Raw genomic sequence first — 24976 nt, 5'->3', positions numbered from 1 at the left:
TGAGAACAACAGAAGGTCATGGTGCCATTTTAATCTTTTGTTAAAGGACAGAGAAGGGCTGTAATTTTCCTATTACACTCAGACTGCCCTTGTAAAACAGTCAATACCACAGACAAAACAATCAATAACAGAAATACAAGACAGTTATGAGATGGAGGCAAAGGACTCTCTCCCCCTCGCAACCCCCCCCAAGAGAGAGGAGTGAGGGAGTGAAAATATGAGAAACAGTGGGTGGGGAGATATGAAAGTGAGTGAAAGCATGTTAATATCCATGTGTGAGTGTGTGTGTCTCTATGCGCACGTGTGTGAGTACAGGCCTGAAGGGTGTGTGTTTCCTCAGAACAGATAATGTGCCACCATTGATTCCTGTTCTGCTGCAGAGCTCAGAAGTGTCATCCCCCTCTCTGTCACTGTTCTTGTTCTAACCACTCACTGCTGGGCTGGCACAGTTACACCCCGACTATGCGCACGAACGCACTCAGGGCTGTTCCTGTTATGGAATTTTGGATAACAATTAATTGTCATGCAAATGGTCACGTTGTCAATTTTTGTAGAATTTGTTTTTGCACATGTATCATAACGTCACTGGACCCACCGATCAGTTTACCCAACATGACTTTTTACCACCACGTCACTACCAAACGTTCACTGGACACACAGAGAGAAATAGATTTCCCTCCCTCTGACTAATTTCACATTTCACGCATAGGAATCAATGTCAACCCATTGGTGCACAGTGTGTGTGTAGGGCGGAGATAATCACAGTGGACAATTACAGCCAATAACCGTGAACTAAAAATAAGAATTGTCATAATCATCGTATTACATTCATTGTCAGGCAGGGTTGGAATCAAATGTATTTTCCAGTAACTCCAGTTTGTCCAATAGCAGCAGTCAAATGAGTTTGTGAGACAGGAGAGTCACCAAAGCCGTGCTGTATAGGTTGTAGCACATGTTACATGATGCATTACAAGCTCAAAGCATTTTGAGATGTCAGCTTGAAACTTCTCTTCTTTCTCTTCAAGTCTAATGTGTCATCATTCAGCCATGTTGAAGGCAGCAGCAGCAGGGCCTAGCTGGATAGTTTCATCTCCTCAGCACAGTGACTTAAGAAATTACAGAATGTCTGGGGTTTGGAAATGACTAATGATCAATAATCTATTCTATTAATTAGCCTAAAGTTAAACCTCTTTTTCTGCAGGGTCACCTATATTAAGCAGGGGTTAGCACAGATTGAGTAGCATAGCCTGGCGCCTCTTCCACCCCCTCGCTGTGGGCCCATAGAAACCACTGCAGCAAACTGTTATTTATTGAAGCTGTTTTATCAGTGCAGAGCTGTGAGGAGGGAAGCGTCCACAGTAACCGCTGGATTGAGAGCTTATTAAAGTTCCGTCTGCCGGGCTGAAACCCCAGCACAGGAGGGCCAGGGGGCTTCATCCAGACAATTCCATCTATCACCCTCCCAGATGAAATTAATATATGTCACAGCCACTTCTGACAATTTAATATGGAGCCTAGACAGATGCTCCCTATTGGAGAGTTTTGGCTCCAGGGCTGTGACCCACAGACAGAAAGATGACATCACATCTAGACTCACCTACTGTGAGACTGAAAACACAAACCACACATAATAACACTATGCACAAACCACACATAATAACATTATGCACAAACCACACATAATAACATTATGCACAAACCAAACATAATAACATTATGCACAAACCACACATAATAACATTATGCACAAACCACACATAATAACATTATGCACAAACCACACATAATAACATTATGCACAAACCACACATAATAGCATTATGCACAAACCACACATAATAACATTATGCACAAACCACACATAATAACATTATGCACAAACCACACATAATAACATTATGCACAAACCACACATAATAACATTATGCACAAACCACACATAATAACATTATGCACAAACCACACATAATAACATTATGCACAAACCACACATAATAACATTATGCACAAACCACACATAATAACATTATGCACAAACCACACATAATAACATTATGCACAAACCACACATAATAACATTATGCACAAACCACACATAATAGCATTATGCACAAACCACACATAATAACATTATGCACAAACCAAACATAATAACATTATGCACAAACCACACATAATAACATTATGCACAAACCACACATAATAACATTATGCACAAACCACACATAATAGCATTATGCACAAACCACACATAATAACATTATGCACAAACCACACATAATAACATTATGCACAAACCAGACATAATAACATTATGCACAAACCACACATACTAACATTATGGACAAACCACACATAGTAACATTATGCACAAACCACACATTATAAAACATTATGCACAAACCACACATAGTAACATTATGCACAAACCACACATAATAACATTATGCACAAACCACACATAATAACATTATGCACAAACCACACATAATAACATTATGCACAAACCACACATAATAACATTATGCACAAACCACACATAATAACATTATGCACAAACCACACATAATAACATTATGCACAAACCACATTCTCCAATTCAGATACCAGAACCTGGTCCAGTATTTCAGATCCTTTTAAAAAACTTTATTGACAGCAGGCAAACTGTGTGTAAATTCATTTACTTGTGCATTGTGTGTGTTTGAGTGAGACAATGTGTAAACACACACATGTGTATGTGCTCGTGGTGTGCCTAAGTGTGTGTACATGTTGTGCACATAGGTGTGTGAGTGTATGTTAAGGGGATACAGACAGAACCAGCAGGCTGGACTGGGAACTCAACACACAGTGCAGATGGGGCTGAGTGGAAACGGATGAATCCACAACTCAGGAATCTGGGGGAGTGGGTCTGGTGAAGTAAAGCTGGGGGAGTGAGTCTGGTGGAGTAAAGCTGGGGGAGTGAGTCTGGTGGAGTAAAGCTGGGGGAGTGAGTCTGGTGAAGTAAAGCTGGGTGAGTGAGTCTGGTGGAGTAAAGCTGGGGGAGTGAGTCTGGTGAAGTAAAGCTGGGGGAGTGAGTCTGGTGAAGTAAAGCTGGGGGAGTGAGTCTGGTGGAGTAAAGCTGGGGGAGTGAGTCTGGTGAAGTAAAGCTGGGGGAGTGAGTCTGGTGGAGTAAAGCTGGGGGAGTGAGTCTGGTGGAGTAAAGCTGGGGGAGTGGGTCTGGTGGAGTAAAGCTGGGTGAGTGAGTCTGGTGGAGTAAAGCTGGGTGAGTGAGTCTGGTGGAGTAAAGCTGGGGGAGTGAGTCTGGTGGAGTAAAGCTGGGGGGGGGGGGAATAAAGCTGGGGGAGTAAGTCAGGTGGAGTAAAGCTGGGGGAGTGAGTCTGGTGGAGTAAAGCTGGGGAGTATGTCTGGTGGAGTAAAGCTGGGGGAGTGAGTCTGGTGGAGTAAAGCTGGGGGAGTGAGTCTGGTGGAGTAAAGCTGGGGGAGTAAATCACCACCTTCCGGAGACACCTGAAACCCCACCTCTTTAAGGAATACCTAGGATAGGATAAAGTAATCCTTCTACCCCCCCTTAAAAGATTTAGATGCACTATTGTAAAGTGGCTGTTCCACTGGATGTCATAAGGTGAATGCACCAATTTGTAAGTCGCTCTGGATAAGAGCGTCTGCTAAATGACTTAAATGTAAATGTAAATGTAAAGCTGGGGGAGTAAGTCTGGTGGAGTAAAGCTGGGGGAGTAAATCTGGTGGAGTAAAGCTGGGGGGTAAAGCTGGGGGAGTAAGTCTGGTGGAGTAAAGCTGGTGGAGTAAATCTGGTGGAGTAAAGCTGGGGGAGTAAAGCTGGGGGAGTAAAGCTGGGGGAGTAAATCTGGGGGAGTAAGACTGGTGGAGTAAAGCTGGGGAGTAAGTCTGGTGGAGTAAAGCTGGGGGAGTGAGTCTGGTGGAGTAAAGCTGGGGGAGTAAATCTGGTGGAGTAAAGCTGGGGAGTAAGTCTGGTGGAGTAAAGCTGGGGGAGTGAGTCTGGTGGAGTAAAGCTGGGGGAGTAAAGCTGGGGGAGTAAAGCTGGGGGAGTAAATCTGGTGGAGTAAAGCTGGGGGAGTAAGTCTGGTGGAGTAAAGCTGGGGGAGTGAGTCTGGTGGAGTAAAGCTGGGGGAGTAAAGCTGGGGGAGTAAGTCTGGTGGAGTAAAGCTGGTGGAGTAAATCTGGTGGAGTAAAGTTGGGGGAGTAAGTCTGGTGGAGTAAAGCTGGGGGAGTAAATCTGGGGAGTAAGTCTGGTGGAGTAAAGCTGGGGGAGTAAGTCTGGTGGAGTAAAGCTGGGGGAGTGAGTCTGGTGGAGTAAAGCTGGGGAAGTAAATCTGGTGGAGTAAAGCTGGGGGAGTGAGTCTGGTGGAGAAAAGCTGGGGGAGTAAGTCGGGTGGAGTAAAGCTGGGGGAGTGAGTCTGGTGGAGTAAAGCTGGGGAGTAAAGCTGGGGGAGTAAGTCAGGTGGAGTAAAGCTGGGGGAGTGAGTCTGGTGGAGTAAAGCTGGGGGAATGAGTCTGGTGGAGTAAAGCTGGGGGAGTGAGTCTGGTGGAGTAAAGCTGGGGGAGTAAATCTGGTGGAGTAAATCTGGGGGAGTAAGACTGGTGGAGTAAAGCTGGGGGAGTAAGTCTGGTGGAGTAAAGCTGGGGGAGTGAGTCTGGTGGAGTAAAGCTGGGGGAATGAGTCTGGTGGAGTAAAGCTGGGGGAGTGAGTCTGGTGGAGTAAAGCTGGGGGAATGAGTCTGGTGGAGTAAAGCTGGGGGAGTAAGTCTGGTGGAGTAAAGCTGGGGGAATGAGTCTGGTGGAGTAAAGCTGGGGGAGGAAGTCTGGTGGAGTAAAGCTGGGGGAGTGAGCCTGGTGGAGAAAAGCTGGGGGAATGAGTCTGGTGGAGTAAAGCTGGGGGGTAGAGCTGGGGGAGTAAAGCTGGGGGGGTAGAGCTGGGGGAGTAAAGCTGGGGGAGGAAGTCTGGTGGAGTAAAGCTGGGGGAGTGAGTCTGGTGGAGTAAAGCTGGGGGCTGTGGAGAGGGAGACAGACTAACACACAGTACAGAGAACCTTACCCGATGTCCATTTCTGATCTGCTCCAGAACCTTCTCATAGCAATCCTCCTCCATATCATGAAGCTGCTGGATCTGAGCGAAACCCATATTAGCTGTATTAGAACTGTTTAAGAGCATTGGCCCAGTAAACGAAAGGTCGCTGGTTTGAATCCCTGACCCGGCAAGGTAAAAAAACCTGCCATTCTGCCCTTGAGCAAGGAAGTTAACTCCCAACAACAACTGCTATCCAGGCACCGATGACATAGACATCGATTAAGGCAGGCCCCCTCACCTCTCTGATTCAGAGCGGTTGGGTTAAATGCAGAAGACACATTTCGGGTTGAATGCATTCAGTTGTGCAACTCACTAGGTATCCCCTTTCCCTACGTTTAACCAGATCAAATGATTCAGAAGAACGTGGTAAAACAAAACTCGTGGTCCTGCTAAAGACACATGAGTTCTGGCAGTATGTTCAGCTTGATGCGTGTTAGCAGTGTGTGTGTGTGTATGTATGTGGTCACCTTGTTGGTGGACTTGATGCCGACGAAACTCTGTCCGAGGGACATGGGTCTGAAGCGGCTGTCGAAGTAGAAGAGTCCGATGTAGGGGTTGACGTGGAGGAAGGAGGCCATGTCAAGTTAGTTGGGCAGCGTGGTTGACAGACCCAGGATACGGATCATACTCTGGGTCTCCACCTGGAATAAACCTACACCAAGGTCAAAGGTCACACCAGGATGACGTACTCTGAATGAAACGCAACGTCCCACACTGATAACATCACAATCCGACTGGACTTCACCAGTCATGACACAAAGGGATTTCAGTAGGTGATTTGGATCAAACCTGGATGCTTCCCTACACCAGTCTCCTTGAAAGGGAAGAAGTGAGAGAAGTGCTTCTTACACACGAGGTGGACAAGAAGCATACACTTTAGAGCAGGAAAGACAGTGTAGCTGTGTCTGTGTGTGTGGGAGAGAGAAAGGGAGGGAGAGAGAACAAATAGATGCAGACAGAGAGCAGCGAGGGAGAACAGAGAGATGCAGCGAGAGAGAACAGATAGATGCAGACAGAGAAGCGAGGAAGAGAGAACAGAGAGATGCAGACAGAGACAGCGAGGAAGAGAAAACAGATAGATGCAGAGAGAGAGAACAGATAGATGCAGACAGAGAAGCGAGGAAGAGAGAACAGAGAGATGCAGACAGAGACAGCGAGGAAGAGAAAACAGATAGATGCAGACAGAGAGCAGCGAGGGAGAACAGAGAGATGCAGCGAGAGAGAACAGATAGATGCAGACAGAGAAGCGAGGAAGAGAGAACAGAGAGATGCAGACAGAGACAGCGAGGAAGAGAAAACAGATAGATGCAGAGAGAGAGCAGTGAGGAAGAGAGAGAACAGATAGATGCAGACAGAGATCAGCGAGGGAGAGAGAACAGATAGATGTAGAGAGAGAGCAGCGATGAAGAGAGAGAACAGATAGACGCAGACAGAGATCAGCGAGGGAGAGTGAACAGATAGATGCAGACAGAGTGCAGCGAGGGAGAGAGAACAGATAGATGCAGACAGAGTGCAGCGAGGAAGAGAGAACAGATAGATGCAGACAGAGAGCAGCGAGGAAGAGAGAACAGATAGATGCAGACAGAGAGCAGCGAGGAAGAGAGAACAGATAGATGCAGACAGAGAGCAGCGAGGAAGAGAGAACAGATAGACGCAGACAGAGAGCAGCGAGGAAGAGAGAACAGATAGATGCAGACAGAGATCAGCGAGGGAAAGAAAACAGATGGATGCAGACAGAGAGCAGCGAGGAAGAGAGAACAGATAGATGCAGACAGAGAGAAGAGAGAACAGATAGATGCAGACAGAGAGCAGCGAGGAAGAGAGAACAGATAGATGCAGACAGAGAGCAGCGAGGGAGAGAGAGAACAGATATATGCAGACAGAGATCAGCGAGGGAAAGAAAACAGATGGATACAGACAGAGAGCAGCGAGGGAGAGAGAACAGATAGATGCAGACAGAGAGCAGCGAGGAAGAGAGAGAACAGATAGATGCAGACAGAGAGCAGCGAGGAAGACAGAGAACAGATAGATGCAGACAGAGAGCAGCGAGGAAGAGAGAGAACAGATAGATGCAGACAGAGAGCAGCGAGGAAGAGAGAGAACAGATAGATGCAGACAGAGAGCAGCAAGGAAGAAAGAGAACAGAAATATGCAGACAGAGAGCAGCGAGGAAGAAAGAGAACAGAAATATGCAGACAGTATAGCGAGGAAGAAAGAGAACAGATAGATGCAGACAGATAGCAGCGAGGGAGAGAGAACAGAGATGCAGACAGAGAGCAGCGAGGGAGAACAGAGAGATGCAGACAGAGAGCAGCGAGAGAGAACAGATAGATGCAGACAGAGAAGCGAGGAAGAGAGAGAACAGATAGAAGCAGACAAAGAGCAGCGAAGGAGAGAGAGAGTGTGAGAGGCCTATCTCCTTGCCTCCTGTGGTGAGTGTGACAGGGAAGATTGGCAAGGATTTTAATGTGATGCAGTACCCGTCTATACCCACTATCAAGATAGGGTCCAGCCAATCCCTGGCAGCCGATAGTCCTGGCCCGGATCAGCCTAACACACACACAGCACTGTGTCAGCCCAGTGGTACAAAGCGGTCCATACTGTAGATACACATTATGTTCATTAATAGTGCCCCAGTCAGCCTGGTTGAGATGATAGTGGGCTTCTTATGCACACCATTTCTCCACTACTCTCACTGTTAATGGGCTCTCGAGGGCGGCTGCTTTCCCTGAGCTTTGTCCCAGACAGTCTATTCAGTGTTTCAGCAATACCAACACATTACATTATCAGCATTAGTTAATTATACAGTATTCCACACTTCTGCATCTATGATACTTTACCAAAGAGCCATCCACACTCATGCCTCCAGTGATGAACGGTGATGCAGGTAATAACCTAAGTTTATCTACGGAGCAACACAAAGTCTGGCGTTAATCTCCCCGACGACGGGAAAAAAATACAAATGAAATAAACCAAAACTTTGACAAGCAAATCACGTGATAACTGCTTCAGTTATCATCCTAAATTTACATAAAGAGAAAGGAGGAAAATAGAACATCCTTTAGAGCCTCGACTTAATTTAGAGGCAGGGATTTCCATATTCATGAGGTTAAAAGATGTGAACTTAAGCACCCGGTTCCTCCTGTGTCAGGAGCACCAGCCGTGGTTCCTCCAGCCGTGGTTCCTCCAGCCGTGGATCCTCCAGCAGAAAACACTAACAATTAGGCTAGCCTGTCAGGTGTAGCGGTAATTGGACAGGAGGGGTGTGTGTAGTTAGGGTTGGGGGTATCTGTCCAATGGGATTGGGGTCCTTCAACTCCTGGTGTATTGTGGGTAGGAATGGAGGCTAAGTATGTGAACTTCTCAACAACAACAAAAATGACTGAACATCTTTGGGAGGGAGAAAGAGTGAACCATAAAGACTCCGGTTTCTTATGTGTCTACATTTGTGGGTTCCGTTGAGAAGGAATAAGATATGATGGATTTCTCTACTGGGGCCTGAACCCAATGGTTTATAGGTCTATCTAAGCTTGTCATATAAAGATACACACCATCACCCTTCCTCACCGTCTCACTGAAGCACATATCATTCTGAAGTCTGGTTGTTCCATGTACTCCTGTGTGTTCTGGATCAAAGTTACCGCAACTTTGATGGTTAACCTAAATATTGATATGATCATATATGAGATATGATTTGTGGGTTATGACTGCGGCTGAGGCCTGAAGTCTTGTAGAGCAACCACAGAGCACAACTTCCGGGTTACTGGACCCCCACAGACTTCCCTGGAAGGCTCTACAACAGAGCCCAGTGTCTGCAGTGCTGTCTGTGCTCTGACTGATTTGTTTCTTCTTGGAAACCAGAGAACTAAAGACCCTGTCCTTCTCCTTCGGAGAACTCTTGTGTTGTTTCCTCTCCACCTCATCATATTTATTGATGAGGTGACTCCTTTTTGTACTTCCAGAGGCAACAATCTTGCTTACTGTGCGCCAATCAACAATTCACAGTGTCTTAAAGACACCTTCCAATGTGCTGTTGACTGTTGGCTCCAGTACGGTACAAACACCTTAATTACAAACGTTGGGTGGAGAAACACAGGAAATACATTTCTGCTGTGCTACATAGGACGGTTGGATCCATCTTGGATTTTATGTGCAAAAAACCCCCAAAAAACACTGCCTCTGAAGCACATGCCTGTGTCTAGGCCGAATGAACAGTCATAATGCATTATAAGTCATTATATGCCTTCATAACAGCCCAAGGCTCATTGTTCAAGTGTTATAAGCATTTCTAACACCCTGGACAAATGCAAAGAGACAGACAAAGAGGCAGCAGTGTGCGGTCGAGGAGAGTCTCTAGGTAGGGGTGTGGCGGTAGCAGCTAGAGCTGCACATGAATAGGCTGTGAACGGAGTCAACAGTGGTCAGACATACGGACTGCTTTTCAATTACCTGGCGGTTAACCTTACCCACCCAGAGGTCCCCGACGTCACAGCACACTAAAATAAATAAATAAATAAAAAGCAGCACTATATCTTGTCAGTATCGGTCTCTTTCTCCATTTTGTTCTCAACACTCCTCTCTTTCATCTCCAACTTTTATATCTGTCATCAATATTTTAACATTCATACTGGTATATCGATGTGTGTGTGTGTGTGTGTCTGCCAGTGGAAAAAAACGAATCTTTCCAATCCCTCTTGTCACCTAGGAGACCATGAAAATTCCTACTATGCATCTCTCTATCCCCCCTCCATTTATTCATTTCCTCCTTGGCTGGGATTGACACCTGACGCTAGCTCATCACAATGGTACACGGTTGCGGGACACTCCGGAACGATGGCTCCCATTTCCCAGACTGTCGGAATTTGCATAATCACTGTAATATCCCAAAACGGCCGGGTTGATTCCTGCGCATGACGCTGTCAATCATCATAAGCGGGAATCAAGCATCCCACTCAGATACAGAAACACACAGCACAGACAGCACAGCACAGCCCACAGACAGACAGGCTAACTAAAGCTAAGCTAGCTCCACAAACCAAGACTAGACAAAAGTCTTACAATATTTAACAATGACGGTGTTGTACTAATATTAATATGAATGTCCTTGTGCATAATGTTCACCATGGTGAGGAGATCCTAGTATAATGATAGAGGGAGGGACTGACCTGTCGGAGTGGGCTGACCGCCAGGCTAGTGTGGGGGAAGGGGACAAGGGGGGGGGGGGGGGCAGGGTAGGATAAGGGCTGGGACCAGGGCTCTAAAGTGCAACCATTTTGGTCACATATGCTCTAAACACATTTTCCTTTGTGACCTGGAATTTTATTTTGGGAGCACCAGTGTGACTACCAAAAAAAATGTAATCACCCAGAATAATTGTTATGATTCGGCCTCGCTGTGCCGCTGCCTCCGAGTGTCATACTCGCCAGCACGGAGAGCAAATCAAATGCACCTATGGTCCTTCAGCTGGTCAATCGGATGGCTCAGATTCCCGTGTCTGCAGTTTACTTGATGCACAGCCAAATTGATACTGTGAGACTTTAAAACCATAACTAGAGAGCTGCTGTTTTTATGAGTCAGTTCACGTTTACAGTTTTATTCAACACTGTAACCACTTTTTATTGAACACTTTTATACACCATTAAATGAGCTTCTCCCTTCTTCCACTCGCATTTCAACCAGCACTGCAGCTGCAATGAATGAGCAGCAAAGCGTATCGAAATGCTTGCATTGTTATTATTGGCAACTTGTGTCTATTTTTATATGGAGGAATATTTCACTTCCACTGGTCATAGGAGTAACATGAATTTGAGCATGAGACTCAAGTTTCACCATCAGCTGGATGACGTCCCTTTTTGGTCACAGTCAGTCTCAACGGAGGGAGGGAGAACAGAGGGATGGTGAGAGGTGGACCCTCTGCTGCGCCCCCCCCCCCCACCCCCCGCTGAAGCTGACCATCAGATGGAGGCACCATCAGTCCATGAAATAAAAAAGCACTTTATTAAAATGTATGCTCACTCAGCTGGTCTTCACAAGTAATACAACAACTGATCTAGAACCGGTGTGATCATAAACCATACGTTTTGAAATACTTAAATCATCTGAGAAGAACAACATTAGCAGGGCAATTCCAGCATAGCCAATATGCAGTGATAATGGTATTGGGCCTATAGCCTATTGCACAAACCTCATTGCTACAGAACTGCTTTTAATAGGTTATTGTTGGATACATTTACGTTTAAGTAATGTTCAAAAAAATAAAGGGAACACTTTGTTGTGCAAATGGAATAGACAACAGGTGGAAATTATAGGCAATTAGCAAGACACCCCCAATAAAGTAGTGGTTCTGCAGGGGGTGACCACAGACCACTTCTCAGTTCCTATGCTTCCTGGCTGATGTTTTGGTCACTTTTGAATGCTGGCGGTGCTTTCACTCTAGTGGTAGCATGAGACGGATTCTACAACCCACACAAGTGGCTCAGGTAGTGCAGCTCATCCAGGATGGTATATCATTTTACATTTTACATTTAAGTCATTTAGCAGACGCTCTTATCCAGAGCGACTTACAAATTGGTGCATTCACCTTATGACATCCAGTGGAACAACCACTTTACAATAGTGCATCTAAATATTTTAAGGGGGGAGGGGGGTGAGAAGGATTACTTTATCCTATCCTAGGTATTCCTTAAAGAGGTGGGGTTTCAAGTGTCTCCGGAAGGTGGTGATTGACTCCGCTGTCCTGGCCGTGAGGGAGTTTGCATTGGGGAGCCAGAGCAGCGAACAGTTTTGACTGGGCTGAGCGGGAACTGTACTTCCTCAGTGGTAGGGAGGCGAGCAGGCCAGAGGTGGATCAGTGCCCTTATTTGGGTGTAGGGCCTGATCAGAGCCTGGAGGTACTGAGGTGCCGTTCCCCTCACAGCTCCGTAGGCAAGCACCATGGTCTTGTCGGATGCGAGCTTCAACTGGAAGGTGGAGAAGAGCGGAGGAGCGGGGTGACGTGAGAGAACTTGGGAAGGTTGAACACTAGACGGGCTGCGGCGTTCTGGATGAGTTGTAGGGGTTTAATGGCACAGGCAGGGAGCCCAGCCAACAGCGAGTTGCAGTAATCCAGACGGGAGATGACAAGTGCCTGGATTAGGACCTGCCCCGCTTCCTGTGTGAGGCAGGGTCGTAATCTGCGGATGTTGTAGAGCATGAACCTACAGGAACGGGCCACCGCCTTGATGTTAGTTGAGAACGACAGGGTGTTGTCCAGGATCACGCCAAGGTTCTTAGCGCTCTGGGAGGATATCAATGCGAGCTGTGGCAAGAAGGTTTGCTGTGTCTGTCAGCGTAGTATCCAGAGCATGGAGGCGCTACCAGGAGACAGGCCAGTATATCAGGAGACGTGGAGGAGGCCGTAGGAGGGCAACAACCCAGCAGCAGGACCGCTACCTCCGCCTTTGTGCAAGGAGGAGCAGGAGGAGCACTGCCAGAGCCCTGCAAAATGACCCCCAGCAGGCCACAAATGTGCATGTGTCTGCTCAAACGGTCAGAAACAGACTCCATGAGGAGTCTGGTATGAGGGCCCAGTGGTATGAGGGCCCAACGTCCACAGGTGGGGGTTGTGCTTATAGCCCAACACCGTGCAGGATGTTTGGCATTTGCCAGAGAACACCAAGATTGGCAAATTCGCCACTGGCGCCTTGTGCTCTTCACAGATGAAAGCAGGTTCACACTGAGCACATGTGACAGACGTGACAGTCTGCCGACGCTGTGGAGAATGTTCTGCTGCCTGCAACATCCTCCAGCATGGTGTGGGGTGGCATTTCTTTGGGAGGCTGCAAAACCCTCCATGTGCTCGCCAGAGGTAGCCTGACTGCCATTAGGTACCGAGATGAGATCCTCAGACCCCTTGTGAGACCATATGCTGGTGCGGTTGGCCTTAGGTTCCTCCTAATGCAAGACAATGCTAGACCTCATGAGGCTGGAGTGTGTCAGCAGTTCCTGCAAGATGAAGGCATTGATGCTATGGACTGGCCCACCTGTTCCCCAGACCTGAATCCAATTGAGCACATCTGGGACATCATGTCTCGCTCCATCCACCAACGCCACATTGCACCACAGACTGTCCAGGAGTTGGCGGATGCTTTAGTCCAGGTCTGGGAGGAGATCCCTCAGGAGACCATCCGCCACCTCATCAGGAGCATGCCCAGGCATTGTAGGGAGGTCACACAGGCACGTGGAGGCCACACACACTATTGAGCATCATTTTGACTTGTTTTACGGACATTAACTCAAAGTTGGATCAGCCTGTAGTGTGGTATTCCACTTTAATTTTGAGTGTGACTCCAAATCCAGACCTCCATGGGTTGATACATTTGATTTCCATTGATCATTTTTGTGTGATTTTGTTGTCAGCACATTCAACTATGTAAATAATAGGTCCTTCTGTAGCTAAGTTGGTAGAGCATGGCGCTTGTAATGCCAGGGTAGTGGGTTCGATCCCCGGGACCACCCATACGTAGAATGTATGCACACATGACTGTAAGTCGCTTTGGATAAAAGCGTCTGCTAAATGGCATATATTATTATTATTATTATTATTATTATAAATAAAAAAGTATTTAATAAGAATATTTCATTCATTCAGATCTAGGATGTGTTATTTTAGTGTTCCCTTTATTTGTTTTGAGCAGTGTATATAATAATTGACAAACAATGTCTTTAAAGGGTTATAGTTTCTAGCCACAGCATGTGCTTCAAAAGTAGATATAATTAATATATCTCCAATATAGGCTTTATCTCAATCAATAAAAATGTTTACATTTCTGGTGCTCCTACATTTTATTTTGTGCTACTAACTTTTTAAAGTTGGGAGCACCAGTGCTACCAATATATATTTATATATTTTTAGAGCCTTATGCTGAGACAGTGAGGGACTAGCCTTTCGTAGTGTCCTGGCCACCAGGCTCTCCAGAACTGGTCCTCGGTCCTCATGTAGCAGATGCACCTCATCCAGGATGAGGAGCTTTACAATCTGGGACAGAGCCACGTCCCCAACGCTCTTCCTGGTCACCACGTCCCACTTCACAGGGGTGGTCACCAGCATCTGGAAAACAGATGGACACACACCGTCAGTGCCAGACAGATGAACACAGACAGACATGATTTGTCAGTTGATCCAAAAGTACCCGTTCAGCACCATATACTCAAAATCCATTACATACTTTGACCATTAGAATTGAACTGTTATAAATAGGGGACAGAGTTCTTAATCACCATCAGGTCAGGGTACTGTTATAACTAGGGGACAGAGTTCTTAATGACCATCAGGTCAGGTTACTGTGTTTAACTAGGGGACAGAGTTCTTAATGACCATCAGGTCAGGGTACTGTTATAACTAGGGGACAGAGTTCTTAATGACCATCAGGTCAGGGTACTGTTATAACTAGGGGACAGAGTTCTTAATCACCATCAGGTCAGGGTACTGTTATAAATAGGGGACAGAGTTCTTAATGACCATCAGGTCAGGTTACTGTGTTTAACTAGGGGACAGAGTTCTTAATGACCATCAGGTCAGGGTACTGTTATAAATAGGGGACAGAGTTCTTAATCACCATCAGGTCAGGGTACTGTTATAACTAGGGGACAGAGTTCTTAATGACCATCAGGTCAGGATACTGTTATAAATAGGGGACAGAGTTCTTAATGACCATCAGGTCAGGATACTGTTATAAATAGGGGACAGAGTTCTTAATCACCATCAGGTCAGGGTACTGTTATAACTAGGGTAACAGGGACAGGGGACAGAGTTCTTAATGACCATCAGGTCAGGGTACTGTGTTTAACTAGGGGACAGAGTTCTTAATGACCATCAGGTCAGGGTACTGTTATAAATAGGGGACAGAGTTCTTAATGACCATCAGGTCAGGGTACTGTTATAACTAGGGGACAGAGTTCTTAATCACCATCAGGTCAGGGTACTGTTATAAATAGGGGACAGAGTTCTTAATGACCATCAGGTCAGGGTACTGTGTTTAACTAGGGGACAGAGTTCTTAATCACCATCAGGTCAGGGTACTGTTATAAATAGGGGACAGAGTTCTTAATGACCATCATGTCAGGGTACTGTGTTTAACTAGGGGACAGAGTTCTTAATGACCATCAGGTCAGGATACTGTTATAAATAGGGGACAGAGTTCTTAATGACCATCAGGTCAGGGTACTGTGTTTAACTAGGGGACAGAGTTCTTAATCACCATCAGGTCAGGGTACTGTGTTTAACTAGGGGACAGAGTTCTTAATGACCATCATGTCAGGGTACTGTGTTTAACTAGGGGACAGAGTTCTTAATGACCATCAGGTCAGGGTACTGTGTTTAACTAGGGGACAGAGTTCTTAATCACCATCAGGTCAGGGTACTGTGTTTAACTAGGGGACAGAGTTCTTAATGACCATCATGTCAGGGTACTGTGTTTAACTAGGGGACAGAGTTCTTAATCACCATCAGGTCAGGGTACTGTTATAACTAGGGGACAGAGTTCTTAATCACCATCAGGTCAGGTACTGTTATAACTAGGGGACTGTGTTTAACTAGGGGACAGAGTTCTTAATGACCATCAGGTCAGGGTACTGTGTTTAACTAGGGGACAGAGTTCTTAATCACCATCAGGTCAGGATACTGTGTTTAACTAGGGGACAGAGTTCTTAATCACCATCAGGTCAGGGTACTGTTATAAATAGGGGACAGAGTTCTTAATGACCATCAGGTCAGGGTACTGTTATAACTAGGGGACAGAGTTCTTAATCACCATCAGGTCAGGGTACTGTTATAACTAGGGGACAGAGTTCTTAATCACCATCAGGTCAGGGTACTGTTATAAATAGGGGACAGAGTTCTTAATCACCATCAGGTCAGGGTACTGTTATAAATAGGGGACAGAGTTCTTAATCACCATCAGGTCAGGGTACTGTTATAACTAGGGGACAGAGTTCTTAATCACCATCAGGTCAGGGTACTGTTATAAATAGGGGACAGAGTTCTTAATGACCATCAGGTCAGGATACTGTTATAACTAGGGGACAGAGTTCTTAATCACCATCAGGTCAGGGTACTGTGTTTAACTAGGGGACAGAGTTCTTAATGACCATCAGGTCAGGATACTGTTATAAATAGGGGACAGAGTTCTTAATGACCATCAGGTCAGGGATACTAGGGGGACTTAAGACCATCAGGTTATAAATAGGGGACAGAGTTCTTAATGACCATCAGGTCAGGGTACTGTTATAACTAGGGGACAGAGTTCTTAATCACCATCAGGTCAGGGTACTGTGTTTAACTAGGGGACAGAGTTCTTAATGACCATCAGGTCAGGGTACTGTTATAACTAGGGGACAGAGTTCTTAATCACCATCAGGTCAGGGTACTGTTATAACTAGGGGACAGAGTTCTTAATGACCATCAGGTCAGGGTACTGTTATAACTAGGGGACAGAGTTCTTAATGACCATCAGGTCAGGGTACTGTTATAACTAGGGGACAGAGTTCTTAATCACCATCAGGTCAGGGTACTGTTATAACTAGGGGACAGAGTTCTTAATGACCATCAGGTCAGGGTACTGTTATAACTAGGGGACAGAGTTCTTAATGACCATCAGGTCAGGGTACTGTGTTTAACTAGGGGACAGAGTTCTTAATCACCATCAGGTCAGGATACTGTGTTTAACTAGGGGACAGAGTTCTTAATCACCATCAGGTCAGGGTACTGTTATAAATAGGGGACAGAGTTCTTAATGACCATCAGGTCAGGGTACTGTTATAACTAGGGGACAGAGTTCTTAATCACCATCAGGTCAGGGTACTGTTATAACTAGGGGACAGAGTTCTTAATCACCATCAGGTCAGGGTACTGTTATAACTAGGGGACAGAGTTCTTAATCACCATCAGGTCAGGGTACTGTTATAACTAGGGGACAGAGTTCTTAATCACCATCAGGTCAGGGTACTGTTATAAATAGGGGACAGAGTTCTTAATCACCATCAGGTCAGGGTACTGTTATAAATAGGGGACAGAGTTCTTAATGACCATCAGGTCAGGATACTGTTATAACTAGGGGACAGAGTTCTTAATCACCATCAGGTCAGGTTACTGTGTTTAACTAGGGGACAGAGTTCTTAATGACCATCAGGTCAGGATACTGTTATAAATAGGGGACAGAGTTCTTAATGACCATCAGGTCAGGATACTGTTATAAATAGGGGACAGAGTTCTTAATGACCATCAGGTCAGGGTACTGTTATAACTAGGGGACAGAGTTCTTAATCACCATCAGGTCAGGGTACTGTGTTTAACTAGGGGACAGAGTTCTTAATGACCATCAGGTCAGGGTACTGTAGGGGACAGAGTTCTTAATATAACTAGGGGACAGAGTTCTTAATCACCATCAGGTCAGGGTACTGTTATAACTAGGGGACAGAGTTCTTAATGACCATCAGGTCAGGGTACTGTTATAACTAGGGGACAGAGTTCTTAATGACCATCAGGTCAGGGGACAGAGTTCTTAATCACCTGTTATAACTAGGGGACAGAGTTCTTAATCACCATCAGGTCAGGGTACTGTTATAACTAGGGGACAGAGTTCTTAATGACCATCAGGTCAGGGTACTGTTATAACTAGGGGACAGAGTTCTTAATGACCATCAGGTCAGGGTACTGTGTTTAACTAGGGGACAGAGTTCTTAATGACCATCAGGTCAGGGTACTGTTATAAATAGCGGACAGAGTTCTTAATGACCATCAGTCTGTGTTTAACTAGGGGACAGAGTTCTTAATGACCATCAGGTCAGGGTACTGTGTTTAACTAGGGGACAGAGTTCTTAATGACCATCAGGTCAGGGTACTGTTATAAATAGGGGACAGAGTTCTTAATGACCATCAGGTCAGGATACTGTTATAAATAGGGGACAGAGTTCTTAATGACCATCAGATCATGGTCCTGTGTTTAACTAATGGACAGAGTTCTTCCTGTCCAGGTCACATGATAAGGCAAAACTCTGGGCCCTACTTGTGTCATATACACCACCTGCAACCAGAGCACTCTATCCATCCTCTGTGTTATCAGTTCATCCCTCTATCCTCTACACATCCCTCACTCCTCCCTTGTCATCTTCTTAATCATCATCTCACCTGTTCCCGTTTAAAACCTTCAGAATCATTGTTCTAGTGCAATTAAGCGTCTAACGATAGAAAAAGAGAACAATGCATAATGAATGGTGTGGAAGCTGTTTGCCAACCCATCGGGGTGTGTGTGTGTGTGTGTGTGTGTGTGTGTGTGTGTGTGTGTGTGTGTGTGTGTGTGTGTGTGTGTGTGTGTGTGTGTGTGTGTGTGTGTGTGTGTGTGTGTGTGTGTGTGTGTGTGTGTGTGTGTGTGTGTGTGTGTGTGTGTGACACTTTTTGTAAAATCATTTCATTAGACTCTAGTTTACATTCAAATCCATCTGGCTAGACTGGCGCTCCTTCCTAGCAGAGAGGCAACGGCCATCCACGCACACATACATTGCCACGCACGCACACACATTGCCATTAGAGACTGGCACAGTGCTAGCAGATAGGAGAGAAGTGGCTGTCTTAATTAGGCTGCAGGTTCATCTAAATGAAAGCTCTGGCTTCCAAACCAACGACTAGCAGGCCACAGTGCTTTCTTCAATTACACAACAAAAACAATGACAAGATGCCATTTGACTTAACAGGAAACAGCCATTATTTTCCTTGCGTTGTTTTTAATAACATTGATATTGATCTCATTATTTATTTCTATGACTGGCTGCTAAGTGTTTAATATTCATGGTTGAACAGACTCCCACGGATTAATCTTAGTGCTGCAAAAACCTTCCGATAGAAAAAAACACAATATTTGTGAATATGCAGCGTTGGTGAAATAGAAGAGAGTGCAGTCCTGGAACACAATTGGGGTGGATAAAGACCTGTGTCAAAGTGGGTTTCCATTATAGAAGATTTACAATTACTAGAATGGACATCCACATTCAAATCAACGTTCCATGATGATCACATAGAAATAGTGTCCTAGAACTGTTCTGATGTGCAAGTTGCAGCTCGTCTGTGGTGGTCAGACCCAGCCATAGGATGAGTGGGGGGCTCTACCCAACGTGCACCCAGTGGATCAGAACAATTCTGGAACACATGGAGGGGTTTTCTTGAACACGGATTAAGCCCTGAACAAAAATCATACTGAATGGAGAATCCCCATTGAAAGAGCATTTTAGTCTAGGACTACGCCTAATGTATGTCTAAGAAACCGACCCTATATTGCTATGTAATGTGACTCAGCCCCAGCTCCATGTTAACAAGGGGAGCTCTACCCAGCATGGTAACAGTGATGTGTACAGCCATGTGGAACCAAGGGGCATGGCGAGGTCTTCCCACACTACCACTTATCTACTAATTACCTGTCTGACTGACTGTCCGACGGTCTGTCTGTCTGTGGGTGCGTGTCTTTCTGTCTGTGGAGCAGAGCACCAAGGGGCCACTCTGTCATTAAGTTACTATTTACTCTCTGGACTGAGGGACTAGGAGAACCAGCACGCCCACTGTCCATTCACCCACCCACCCGCACACTGGCATGTCTGCCAGCCAGCAGCCACTCCAAGCCCATTGACTGTTACCATGGTAACTATCTGTGCCAGAGAGAGAGGGGGGGTTTGCGAGGAGGGAAAGGTAAGAAGGTAGAATTGTTTCACTGCTTTCATACTGTAAGTGAACGACAAAACAGCTTGTCAAGGCTACAAATGTATCTGTGTGTGCGTGTATATATATATATATATATATATATATATATATATATATATATATATATATATATATATATATATATATATATATATATATATATAAACACACAACTCCCATTAAAAACATGCAGTGGATGTACACTGCATGTTTTTAATGGGAGTTGTGACAACAGCAGACCCATAAATCGAAACATTGTTTATTTGTTGCGTACACAGACCAGCAGATGCAGGGAAATGGTTGTGTTTCTAGCTCCAGCAGTGCAGTAAGTTCTTAACAGTACAATACTACTACAAGGAATGTATGTACAGCAGTAATCAATTAGCTTAATTTCTCAGAGATCAAATTAAATTGCAACAGAATAATATTGTAGGAATGCTAATCTTCTCTGTATCGAACTACAGCAATGATTTCACACATATAAGCAAACAGTGAGAAACAAAGACTGGTGTGATATGTCTGTGGGAGGGGATAAATAGTAAGGTCTGTTACAAAGTTGTTTCAGATTACAAAAATGTATGAGGATCATGTAAAAAAATCCTGCTTATTTACCCTGAGGTCTCCAGAGAGCTAACTTTATAGTACCTGTGAACTTTAATGGAGTTAATGGAGTTTTAATACACTTACTATACACTTACTCCACACTAGAAGAAACAGAATGTCATTTCATGAAATTGTATTTCATCCAAAGCTCTTACAGTCTGAGTAGATAGAGAAGCAAGGCTGGTTGGTGGGAGTATGCAGGGGGTAAGGATAATATTGTTGAGCCTCTGCCAGTCCATCCTCATTAAAAGTGTGTGTGTGCCCTCTCTCTCACAATGAAACAAACGCACGCACGCCCACACACACACACACACACACACACACACACACACACACACACACACACACACACACACACACACACACACACACACACACACACACACACACACACACACACACACACACACACACACACACACACACACACACACACACACACACACCTCCAGATTAACTGGTATTGACCTCATTTCTCAAGATTCACATCTCTCCCCTCGATTTCTCTCTCTCTCTCGCTCGGTTTCTCTGCTTTCATCTCACCATCCTTAAGTACCAGGAGGTTTATGAACCTCTAAAGTCTAAGCTTTACTATCCTCTTTTGGATTTGCTAGATATGCTTGTTCTTGGCAACCTTTTCAGCCTAGTCCTTCCTCTCTCTGTCTACCTCTCCCCCACCTCTCACCCCCTCCACCAGTGAGGGGCTCACTAGATGGGAAGGAGTTTAGCCTACATCCTTCACAAATCCCATTCATCCACCTTTTCTACATTCTGTTTCACACACGCAACGTTGACTCACACATACAGTCAAATGCTCTGGGGAAAATAATGACTAATAATGAAAATATATACTTAATGAAATTAATATAAAACAAGGGAGAAGTAGCAGGAAATATGAATGATTTTACAATTGAGAGAATACACACCTGGGTGACAGAGGTATTGACAAATACATTAAAGACAAGAACAAACTCATTTACAGGCCACTCACTGAGGCAAACAACCTAATTGGTTAATTTGCTGGGGAGCTGTTACAATTGGAAATCGGATTGGACAATTGACTAATCATTTTAATTGAAAGAAAACATCTGATTGGTTATGTCACTACGAGCATAACAAGTGGCAATCTAATTGGTTTAGTTACTCAATAACAACATTATATTCATCATCTTCATTTTGTGAGTGGCAAGTTAAACCTGACCACAGACACATTTCAAATATGAGTTAGTCTCAACTCATGCCAACCACATTTCCAATATATCCAGCCATCTTGTTAATTGGAGAAAACAGAGTAGCCTTTGTAACTAGCATTGGACTCTTATTTGAACACTTTGAATTGGGAGAGCACTTTAAAAGAGGTTGACTAAAGTACTGCTGGGTAATGTTGAAAGCATCTCCTCTTCTCTCCCCCCGCGTTAAAATACAAGCACCACCTTCAAGGGCACAAATACAGTGGACAATAAACAGGATATGAATTTGGTATTTTACAGTACTACTTACTGCAGTCACCATGGCAAATACAACTGAGGCTGCCGAGAACAAGGAATCAGGAACATGGAGAGGGGGGTAGTAAGTATAGACGAGGGAGAGAAAGAGATAAGATATGGAGACCAAAAGAACACACACAAACCCTCCTAAAATAATGTCAACCAAGTAGCCACACACTGTGTCATGCAGGTGAAAGAGGACCCAAAAGCGACTTGGCGAAAACAGAGTCTTTAATCCAGTAAAGTAAATACAATCAAAAAACACAACTTTCACTCGAAATGACGAGGACAAACTGGAGACTCGATCTTGAACAGCAGGTGAACAGCAGGTTGCCTCGGGAAGGCACTTGAACCAAACAGACTCAGACACCTGCTCACCACGCAGCATCTGAGGAAAACACGACACGACAGGGCGATACACAAACACAGCACGGTGAATTCTAGACAAGGAACCGACAGGGCAGAAACGAATAACAAGGAGAGAAATAGGGACTCTAATCAGGGAAAAGGATCGGGAACAGGTGTGGGAAGACTAAATGATTGATTAGGGGAATAGGAACAGCTGGGAGCAGGAACGAAACGATAGAGAGAAGAGAGAGCGGGAGAGTGAGAGAGGGAGGGGGAGAGAGAGGGATAGAAAGAGGGAAAGAACCTAATAAGACCAGCAGAGGGAAACGAATAGAAGGAGAAGAACAGGGACAAGGCATGATAATCAATGACAAAACATGACACACTGACCTCTCAGCCATTGTAATCCTTGGGCGGACTGCCTAAGTGTTTTTTTTGGGGTCGTTTAAGTCCTAACAGTTAATAAATATAAAAACATATATATATACAGTGCCTTGCGAAAGTATTCGGCCCCCTTGAACTTTGCGACATTTTGCCACATTTCAGGCTTCAAACATAAAGATCTAAAACTGTATTTTTTTGTGAAGAATCCCAGACACTGGTATTGGCCCTGTGGATCTCTGTCCCAGACACTGGTATTGGCCGTGTGGATCTGTCCCAGACACTGGTATTGGCCGTGTGGATCTCTGTCCCAGACACTGTCAATGGCCATGTGGATCTCGGTCCCAGACACTGGTATTGGCTGTGTGGATCTCTGTCCCAGACACGGGCATTGGCCCTGTGGATCTCTGTCCCAGACACGGGCATTGGCCCTGTGGATCTCTGTCCCAGACACGGGCATTGGCCCTGTGGATCTCTGTCCCAGACACGGGCATTGGCCCTGTGGATCTCTGTCCCAGACACTGGCATTGGCCCTGTGGATCTCTGTCCCAGACACTGGCATTGGCCGTGTGGATCTCTGTCCCAGATAGACAACATCAACAATAGACTCTCTCCTGTTATCTCCCTCTGCTTTGTAAACCCTGCTACTCTATACAGCCATAAACTGCTATGACAGATGCCCTTTTCACATACTGAGCCTATCGAGCCAAACAGAGCCAAGCTGTGCTGGGCTAGCCTGTTTACAATGGACAATGTAAAGAAAGAGATCTGAGCCAGAACAGTATAGTTGGGGTTGGCACTATAGTCTGTGTGTGTGTCTGTGGTTGGCACTACAGTGGGTACGGTTACATGAATACTTGAACGGACGTCAAAACGCAATCTTTAACAAGAGATTACAATTTTTTTCCCCCTACTGTAAAACCGACTTTACAAAGATTATCCAATTACCTGACAGGTTTTAATTTATTTTATTTAACTAGGCAAGCCAGTTAAGAACAAATTCTTATTGAAGGCCTAGGCAAAAGGCCTCCTGTAGCTGGGATAAAAAAAGAAATAAAAATAGGACAAAAAAAACATCACAACAAGAGACAACACAACACTACATAAAGAGAGACCTAAAACGACGACAACAGCACGACAGGTGTGGCATATCAAGAAGATGATTAAACAGCAAGATCATTACACAGGTGCACCTTGTGCTGGGGACTTGCCAAGTTACAGTTGAAGTCAGAAGTTAACATACATTTAGGTTGGAGTCATTAAAACTCGTTTTTCAACCACACCACACATTTTTTGTTAACAAACTATAGTTTTGGCAAGTCGGTTAGGACATCTACTTTGTGCATGACAAGTAATTCTTCCAATAATTGTTTACAGACAGATTATTTAACTTATAATTCAGTGTATCACAATTCCAGTGGGAAACTTCTGATAGGCTAATTGACTTCATTTGAGTCAATTGGAGGTGTATCTGTGGATGTTTTTCAAGGCCTACCTTCAAACTCAGTGCCTCTTTGCTTGACATCATGGGAAAATCAAAAGAAATCAGCCAAGACCTCAGAAAATAAATTGTAGACCTCCACAAGTCTGGTTCATCCTTGGAAGCAATTTCCAAATGCCTGCAAGTACCACGTTCATTAGTACAAACAGTATGCAAGTATAAACACCATGGGACCACGCAGCCGCCATACTGCTCAGGAAGGAGATGCGTTCTCCTAGCGATGAACGTACTTTGGTGCGAAAAGTGCAAATCAATCAATGAACAGCAGCAAAGGACCTTGTGAAGATGCTGAAGGAAACAGATACAAAAGTATCTATATCCACATAAAAACGAGTCCTATATAGACACTCCCTGAAAGGCCGCTCAGCAAGGAAGAAGCCACTGCTCCAAAACCTCCATAAAAAGCCACACTACGGTTCGCAACTGCATATGGGGACAAAGATCTTACTTTTTGGTGAAATGTCCCCTGGTCTGATGAAATAAAAATAGAACCGTTTGGCCATAATGACCATTGTTATGTTTTATGAAAAAGGGGGGAGGCTTGCAAGTCGAAGAACACCATCCCAAACGTGAAGCATGGGGTTGACAGCATCATGTTGTGGGAGTGCTTTGCTGCAGGAGGGACTGGTGCACTTCACAAAATAGATGGCATCATGAGGTAGGAAATGTATGTGGATATATTGAAGCAACATCTCAAGACATCAGCCAGGAAGTTTGATCGCAAATGGGTCTTCCAAATGGACAATGACCCCAAGCAAGGAGGCCTACAAACCTAACTCAGTTACACCAGCTCTGTCAGGAGGAATGGGCCAAAGTTCACCCAA

The 24976-nt window shown here is 45.0% G+C and overlaps 1 pseudogene; it reads right to left on the bottom strand.

Annotated features, from left to right (window-relative positions):
* LOC124006000 overlaps window positions 1–24976 on the bottom strand; it is a 181360-nt pseudogene that overhangs the window by 114095 nt on the left and 42289 nt on the right.

Source organism: Oncorhynchus gorbuscha, linkage group LG19 (genome assembly GCF_021184085.1).
Source record: "Oncorhynchus gorbuscha isolate QuinsamMale2020 ecotype Even-year linkage group LG19, OgorEven_v1.0, whole genome shotgun sequence".
NCBI classification, from domain to species: domain Eukaryota; kingdom Metazoa; phylum Chordata; class Actinopteri; order Salmoniformes; family Salmonidae; genus Oncorhynchus; species Oncorhynchus gorbuscha.
This window is presented reverse-complemented; position numbering and strand designations above follow the sequence as displayed.